This window comes from Triticum dicoccoides, chromosome 4A, assembly GCF_002162155.2.
Source record: "Triticum dicoccoides isolate Atlit2015 ecotype Zavitan chromosome 4A, WEW_v2.0, whole genome shotgun sequence".
Classification (NCBI taxonomy): Eukaryota; Viridiplantae; Streptophyta; class Magnoliopsida; order Poales; family Poaceae; genus Triticum; species Triticum dicoccoides.
The window spans coordinates 146,560,689-146,569,658 of record NC_041386.1 but is presented as its reverse complement, the minus strand read 5'-3'; positions in this window follow the sequence as shown (position 1 = coordinate 146,569,658).

Below are 8,970 nucleotides of genomic sequence, written 5' to 3'. Positions count from 1 at the left end.
CGAGCCGGATCTATAGCAGGCACGTTGAGGATGAACCGGCTGTATCAAGCAGTGCACGTCACCGTAACTCGCCGCGAGGGCACAACCCGGTGGGTGGAGGTGCTAGTGCGCAGGATGTGGTGGATCATGGTCGTGCACGTCAAGAGGCCGAGTTAGCTGCTCTGCATGCAGCTCGTCAACCTACTCGGGTTCGCCCTACCGCTTCAGTGGAGCCAGGGGTGGTCTCTAGTTCTTTAGGGGTGCCGTGTCTTACCCCCGCTTTGCGCAATGTACGACTGCCCAAGGATTTTAAGGGCCCTCGTAAGGTACCCAATTACACCGCCGATTTGCAACCAGAGTCATGGGTTGAAAGTTATGAGATGGCAATGGAGATGTTGGATGTGGATGAAGCGGTGTGTGCTAAATACTTCATCATGATGTTGGAGGGGACAACTCGTACTTGGTTGAAAAGCTTACCAGCTAACTCTGTCGGATCATGGGACGAATTGAAACACCGGTTTATCCAGAATTTTAAAGATACCTGTAAGCAGCCTATGTCGATTGTGGACCTGGCCGCTTGTGTTCAAGAGGATGGAGAGTCCAGAACCCATTGGGTGAAGCGGGTCTCAGCTATTCTGCATTCGTCAGATCGCATCAATGCGGATACAGCGGTGTTAACATTGGAGGGCAATTGCCGGTTTCTACCGCTAAAACAGAAGTTAGGAAGGCTCAAACGTCACTGCAATGATATGGCAACGCTTATGGCCGCTTTGGTTAAATATGCTGATTCAGATAATACCAAAGACCCTGACTCAGAGGAGGACAAACCGGGGAAAGGGAAGAAGAACAACAACACCAAGGGACAACAGCATAACCCGACAGGTCATGGGAACAATGGTAAGCGCAAGGCAGACAATAGTTTGGACTTTGTGGCTAACACCAGTGCTCAGGATAACGGTCAGCGTCGTAAGGGCAAATAGCCCCAGAGGGGTGGAGGTTCAGGCCCCAATCTGGAGCGCTTGTTAAATCAACCTTGTCCAAAGCATGTATCAAAGGAGAGGCCAGCTTCACATCTTTGGAAGGATTGTTATATCATGCGAGAATTCAAGAACTCCAATATGTTTCAATACGACAATGACCCGCCCGGTGGTTCAGGAGGTGGTTTTGATGGGCCGGGTTATGGAGGCGGTAGCTCCGGTTCAGGATTTCAAGGAAATCAAACCGTACATAGCAATCAAGGGAACCATGGCAACCAGGGAGGTTATAACCATTAGGGGAATCAGCAGCAGCAGCAGTCGAGTTATCAGAGCAATCCGAAGCAGTTGAATAGTGGGCAGTATCATGTCTTCACCACTAGCTTGTGTAAGCATGATCAGAAGCTTCACAAGAGGGTCGTGAATTCTGTTGAACCGGTAGTGCCTCAGTATTTGTGCTGGTCTGAGCAACCCATTTTATGGAGTAGAGAGGATCACCCACCCCGGGTTGATAATCCGGGTCATCTGGCTTTAGTGGTGGCACCTCAAGTTGGGGGGTATAAGTTCACCAAGATGCTCATGGATGGGGGAAGCAGTATCAATATTCTCTACTATGACACCTTCTGCCGTATGGGGTTGACAGATAAGAATCTTAAACCGTCGAACACCGTTTTTCATGGTGTGGTGCCCGGTAAGTCTGCATATCTAGTGGGAAAGATAGCTCCAGAAGTGGCCTTTGGAGATGATCATGATTCAAGGTCAGAAACATTGACTTTTGAGGTGGTAAAAACAAGAGTCCGTATCATGCTCTGTTTGGGCGACCGGCTTATGCCAAGTTCATGGCGAGGTCATGTTATGTTTATCTGTAGCTTAAGATGCCAGGTCATAAGGGGACCATCACAGTACATGGGAGCGGGAAGATCGCTTTGGAGTGTGAAGAGGGTGATGCGGCTTACGCTGAGTCGGTTTGTGCCACAGAGGAGCTGAAGTTTTATAAAGACAATGTTGATCTGACAGACATGACTTCTTTGAAAAAGCCAACTACGGAGCACGATCCGGCGTTCAAGTTGAAATCGGCCACAAACACTAAGATGGTTAATTTTGTTCTTGGCGATTCATCCAAGCAGTTCAACATCAGCGCTAACTTGGATCCCAAATAGGAAAGCGTGCTCATAGAGTTCATCCATGAGAACCGGGACATCTTTGCATGGAAGCCTTCTGACATGCCAGGTGTACCGAGGGAACTTGTTGAGCACACACTTAATATAGATCCTAAGTTTAAACCGCTCAGACAGTTTCTCCGCCGCTTCAACAAAGAAAGGCGCAAGGCTATCGGTGAGGAGGTAGCTCGTCTGTTGGCCGCAGGGTTTATCGTGAAGGTCTTTCACCCGAAGTGGTTGGCTAATCCCGTGGTGGTTCTTAAGAAAACGGTACTTGGCATATGTGTGTGGACTACACAGATTTGAACAAGGCTTGCCCAGCAGATCCCTTTGCCCTCCCTCGTATTGATCAGATTATTGATGCTACGACGGGTTGTGACCGTTTGTGTTTTCTGGATGCTTATTCTGGTTATCATCAGATCAAAATGGAAGTTAAAGACCAGGAGAAGACAACTTTTATAACTCCCTTTGGAGCCTTCTGCTATGTATCCATGCCCTTTGGGATCAAGAGTGCCCAGGCGACTTATCAACACTGTGTTCAAAATTGTCTTCATAAGCAGATTGGGCGCAATGTCCATGCATATGTGGATGATATTGTGGTAAAATCCAGGAAGGAGGAAACATTGATAGATGACTTGAGAGAAACCTTTGATAACCTCCGGGTTTATAAGATGATTCTTAATCCGGACAAATGTGTCTTTGGTGTTCCGGCAGGCAAGCTCTTGGGTTTTCTGGTGTCTAACAGGGGCATCGAGGCTAATCCGGAGAAGATCACAGTTATCACTTCTCTGGCTAAAATGACATGCATCAATGACGTTCAGCGTCTGGCGGGGCGTATTGTGGCTTTGAGCCAGTTTATCACTCGTCTAGGGGAAAAGGCTATCCCTTTATATCAGATGCTAAAGAAAACGGATGACTTTGTCTGGAGCGATGCGGCTGATAAAGCGTTTGAGGATCTGAAGCGACAGTTAGCTGAACCGCCTGTGCTTGCAGCTCTGATCGATAAAGAGCCTTTACTGCTATATGTGGCTGCTAATGCCAGGGCTGTTAGTGTGGCTATTGTTGTGGAGCACAAGGAGGCTGGAAAGGAATATCCTGTTCAACGGCCGGTTTATTAATGTCAGTGAGGTGCTTATCGAATCAAAGAAGAGGTATCCACATTGGCAGAAGCTGGTGTATGGGGTGTTTATGGCAAGCCGGAAGCTCAAGCATTATTTTCAGGGTCTTCCTATCACAGTGGTCAGTTCAGCCCCTCTGGGAGGTATATTTCAAAACAGAGAAGCAACTGGCGGGATTGCCAAGTGGGCTATTGAGCTTGGACCTCACGGGCTCAATTATACACCTCGCACAGCGATCAAATCTCAAGCACTCATGGATTTCATCAATGATTGGACAGAGTTGCAGGCACCAGAGGAAAAGCCAGATAACACTTATTGGACTATTCACTTTGATGGGTCTAGGCAATTGGAGGGCTTGGGGGCTGGAGTCATATTAACTTCCCCACGAGGTGACAAGTTTTGTTATGTTCTTCGCTTAATGTTCCCTTGTACTAACAATGCAGCTGCGTACGAGGACTTACTCCACGGTCTTCGGATGGCTAAGGAGATGAACTTAAGTCAGGTTAAGTGCTTCGGTGACTCGTACCTGGTGGCTCAACAGGTATCTGGCACTTGGGATTCTAAGGACCCACTCATGGCTGCATATCGACGAGAGGTGGACATAATGGCTGGTCATTTCAAGGGTTATCAAGTTGACCATATAGATCGGCGAAAGAATGAAGCGGCGGACGCTTTAATTCGCCCGGGCTCTCAGCGTAAACCGGTCCCACCTAATGTCTTCCTCGACGTACTACATAATCCGTCGGTCAAGATACCAACAGAGGAGGAGTTGGCTATTCCTGACCCGGAGGCCCAATTGGTGGCAGCTTTGCATGTTATACCGGATTGGACAGTCCCGTACTTGGTTTACATGAACCGGGGCGAGTTACCTGAGGACGACACCTTGGCCCGACAGATAATCCAGCGTTCCAAGTCAATGACCATAATTAATGGGGAGTTACATCGTTACAGCATAACAGGGGCCATTCAGCGTTGTGTGTCTCCTCAAGAGGGTTGTGAGATTTTGCGATAAATCCACGAAGAAGATTGTGGTCACCATGCCGGTTCAAAATCCTTGGTGGCTGAGGCTTTTCGTCACGGTTTCTATTGGTTAACAGCTCATGCTTATGCTGAGTATTTAGTCAAAAGGTGTGACGGTTGTCAAAAATTTACACGCCGCGCTCATGTTCTGGCTCAGGAGTTGAGGATGATTCCAATAACTTGGCCGGTTGCGACTTGGGGGCTTGATAAGGTTGGACCCTTTAAGAGATCCAAGGACAAAAAGATCCACCTGTTAGTGGCAGTTGACAAGTTCACCAAGTGGGTGGAAGCAGAGCCAGTCAGTAAGTGTGATGCAGCCATGGCGGTTCAATTCATCAAAAAGGTGATATTCCGCTTTGGTTTCCCACATAGTATTATAACTGACAATGGTACCAATCTGTCAAAGGGTGAGATGGAGGAATTTTGCCAACGTGAACACATCCGGCTTGATGTAGCATCAGTAGCTCATCCCCAGTCTAATGGTCAAGCAGAGAGGGCAAATCAAGAAATTTTGAGAGCTATTAAACCCCAGCTTATGGTTCCATTAAAGCGGACACCGGGTTGTTGGGTGGAGGAGTTACCTTCTGTGTTATGGAGTATCAACACCACACCTAACAGATCTACGGGTTACACACCTTTCTTCATGGTTTACGGAGCAGAGGCGGTTCTCCCTGGTGACATCCATCATGACTCACCCCGTGTGACGACTTATGTTGAAGTTGAGAATGAGATAGCACGTCAGGACTCACTGGACCTGCTAGATGAGGAGCGTGATTTAGCAGCAGCACGTTCAGCGATTTATCAGCAAGATTTCTGACGTTATCATAGCCGCCGGGTTAAGACCAGAAATTTTCAAGAAGGCGATCTGGTGCTCCGGCTCATCCAGGATAAGACTGATATGCACAAGTTATCCCCACCTTGGGAAGGACCTTTTGTGGTCAGCAAAAATCTACACAACGGGTCATACTACCTCATTGATGTTCGAGAGCACAAAGACTCACGTAAATCGGAGGAGGAGACCAAGCGGCCATGGAATATAGCCCTTCTTCGACCATACTATACTTGAATCACAACCTCTTCTATGTACATACTTATGACAATGTATATATTATATAATAAACCAGAGCCTCAGCTAAAGCGGGGTCTCTGTTCTTTTTTACATCATGTGTGGTTTCACAAGGGTTTCTACTGACAAATCGGAGTTTTATTAACCCGGCCTATAAAGCCACACAGATATCAAGCAAGTCACTAGGGGGCTTGGTCGTATTCGAACCATAGCTACACCTCTTGATCGGTTTACAAACCAAACAGGGATATCACTAGGGGGCTTGGTTGTCTTCACACCATAGCTACACCTCTTGATAGGCTTCAAAGCCAAAAGGAAATTATGTGGAACCAAAGAGAGTCTGTAGCATCAAGCACAACTCAAACATGGGTAACCACTGAGCACAACTCAAATATTACCTGGGGGCTCCTTGCTTCTCAAAGAACAACGAGTTTGCACCCTTGTAATAGGCTATCAAGCCAGGATTGGAAGCCAGGTGTATTCACCTAAAACCCCGGGTTATCCTGCCTTTTTAAGTAAGCCACTCCATCCAGGTAAACCTGGTATGACCCATCAGACATTTGACAAGTCAATCCCATGGACCCTGAACTTGTCAAAGTTAAAATGGTGATTGGTTAAAGATTGAGGTCCATCTTAAAAGGCTTTGCAAAATGGTTTAACTCAGCGGCCTGGCAGCCCATGAAAAGCCTCGATTTAGGGCCTGGCAGCCCATGAAAAGCCTTGTCTATTATCTTTTTGATTTGCTATTTTTATATATCTTTTGTTAAGGGATTTATGAATATTTTTTCTGATAAACCGGTGTTCATTACAACCCGGCATGACTTTCAACGCTTAGTTGCCAGTACATGATCAGTTTTTAAACCAATAGCATATTGTTCCGGTCTGGTTTTGACTAGATGTCACCAGCATTATATGAACAAATCAACGGCTATTATAGCCCAGTATGGTTTCTATACGAACCGGCAAGAGGGCAAGGAGTTATCAACACTCCGGATTGGTGTTTTTCACCTTTATTATAAAAGTATTCAATGCTTAGTATTGTCACATATATCATCTACTTTATCTGACTCAATACAAAACTTGGTTATTCATCCAAGTTATATGTTTTTGGGCATCATGACCCGTCCAGTGGTACACCACCGGGACACTTTTAAGTTCTTATATGCAGGAACACAAATCATAATGGACTATGCATAAATAGATCCCAAAAGTGAAACAAGTTTTCACGGTATCAAGCAACACAAACATGCTCGATGGCATGGCAGATAAAGGTGTTTCTGCTATCCTATTACAAGGCGCTTCAATACGGCCCAAATTGAATAATGGTTTTTCAAGAAGTGGCAGACTATAGCTGATAAACCGGCTGTCGATTTAGGATTCTTCATTGGGACGGCTTGACGATTGAGGGTCATCTTGCACGATCACATCCTCTTCATCCCTCCCCAGATGCTGGAAATCAACCGTCGACCAATCGATTCCGGTTAAAGCTTGAAACACGGCCTCTTCATGGATAAGGCTAGAGGGGTCAATATCAGGAGCGTAAGTATGCTTACAGAATGGAGGCACAAGATCTTCAACATCATGGATCACCACGGGCTGTCTCTTTCCCTCAGCATCATAAACCGGTTGGAAATGAGATATATCTATGTACTCCGCCAGTTTGCTTGCTATTGGCCGCATCTCCTTTGTCAGCCTTCGTAGATCATCATTGTTGAAGTCTGAGCCATCTTCTTTCACGCCAGGATACCCTTTGATGATATCTGCCGGTTCAAGATCTGGAATCCATGCCTTGGCCCGGATTAGCGCGGTCAGTGCTCCTGATCTTGCGGCTGATCTCTTCAGTTCATTGATCCGGGTAGGTAGCATGGCCAGCTTCTCAATTGTTTCCTTTATCAACGATGGTGCTGGCTTGTTATAGGTTGCAGTGCAAATGGCACGTTGGGATCCAGAGAACAGTTGTTCTATCAAGGTGTAGGCCGCTTTAAGTTTCATCCGCATATCAGAGCCCAGATGAGCAATGCGGGTCCCTGTCATGGTTTAGCATTAGTAAACCGGTCGTTGATAAGATCTTATGACTTAGACAAACTGCACAAGGAGGTACTTACCAAACACAGTGGAGGTCATGGCGTTAATTTGCTGCTTCAAGCCGGTCAGTTCGTCAACCACCGGTTTCAGGGCTGCTTCTGCGTCCTCAGCCTTCTTTGTTAAACTGGCCTTCTCCGTTTCCCAGTCTGCATGCTCTTTATCAAAAGCTGCTTTCAGCTTCTCCATAGCTGCTAAGGGATTGGTCAGCTCTTCTTTGGCTTTGGCAGCCTCTGTTTGATGAGATTTGACGTTCTCTTGAAAATTAGCGGTTTGAGCATCCCTTTTACTCATCTCGGCCTGCAAAGGCGAAGATATATCAACAATGAGATGTGTATTTTCTAAGTACCAAGCGTATAACAAGTTATGCACTTTGTACTTGGGGGCTAATGCCTATTTGCTCTATCATCAACATATTTTTCACAAGTCTCAAGTACAATGCAAGCATTATCCTTAACACTTGGGGGCTAATGTACATCTGTTCAAAACTGACACATTGATTAAAGACCCGGTTTACCTCGCAAAGCTAAAACGGCCCTTGGGGGCTACACCGATGAAAACTACATGAATACAATGATAAAGTACCGATTTGTTTCTAACAGATGACTTGACATATGGAGGATCAGCATGCAAGGATTAAGATATTACAACGTCCTGGCTTACGATTAATATCATAAACTGGCCCTTGGGGGCTACTTGGGCTGTTGTTTATACTTTGAAATCAAGAAAGGAAAGGTGATGAAAATACCTCATAGCGTTCTTTCATCAGGTTCACCAAACCAGCTTCGTAATCACGGTTTGAGTGCAGACGGTTTAAAAAGCCGGAGTGGAGTTCTTCAGCGCTGAGATGGGTGTAGCTTGACTAGTCAGTGCTCCATTTGCCTTTTTCCATGGCAGCACGCTCTTCCTTGGCACTATGTTTGGCCAAGATTACAGGATGGCCAGGAGAGTTGTGGCGCATACCGGTAATGATAACATTGCCTTCTTTGTCTCCAGCAGCTTTTTCTGGAGTTGATGGGGTTTCAGTAGCTCTCACTGGACTAGAATGCCTGTCATCAGCTCGGATTGGATCGACCGGTTCAGCATCAGGCGCAGCAATGTCAACTTCTGGTTGTTCATCGAGATTGTGATCTTGAGGGAGTGGCTCATCAAAAGTAGCTTCTGGATTGGGACCCTCCGGTTCCATAGCTTGTTCCGGTTCAACCATTTGCTCCGGTTCATGAGCCGCCTGGTCTTCGGGCGGATTGTTCACCCGAGCCTTTTTGCCAGGTTTGGCTTTGGCTCTAAAACCAGGAAAAGATGCGAAAGTTAAGCATAGTATACAAGGTATGGAAACATTCAAAGAAGGGGTTTAAGTGCTTACCCAACTACAGTCTTGAGGGGAGGAAGTTGGGTCGTTGTTGACTCGCCAGAAGATGAGGGAGGTGTCACCTGATAATTTGAATCGGACGGATTAAGAGATTGTCGGAAATAACCTGCCTTGGGATAAGAATTGTCAGAAGGAGGTGAGACATCAGATCGGCGCTTTCGAACCAGGATGTCAGGTAAACCGGCCGAAGTGACCTTTTGGC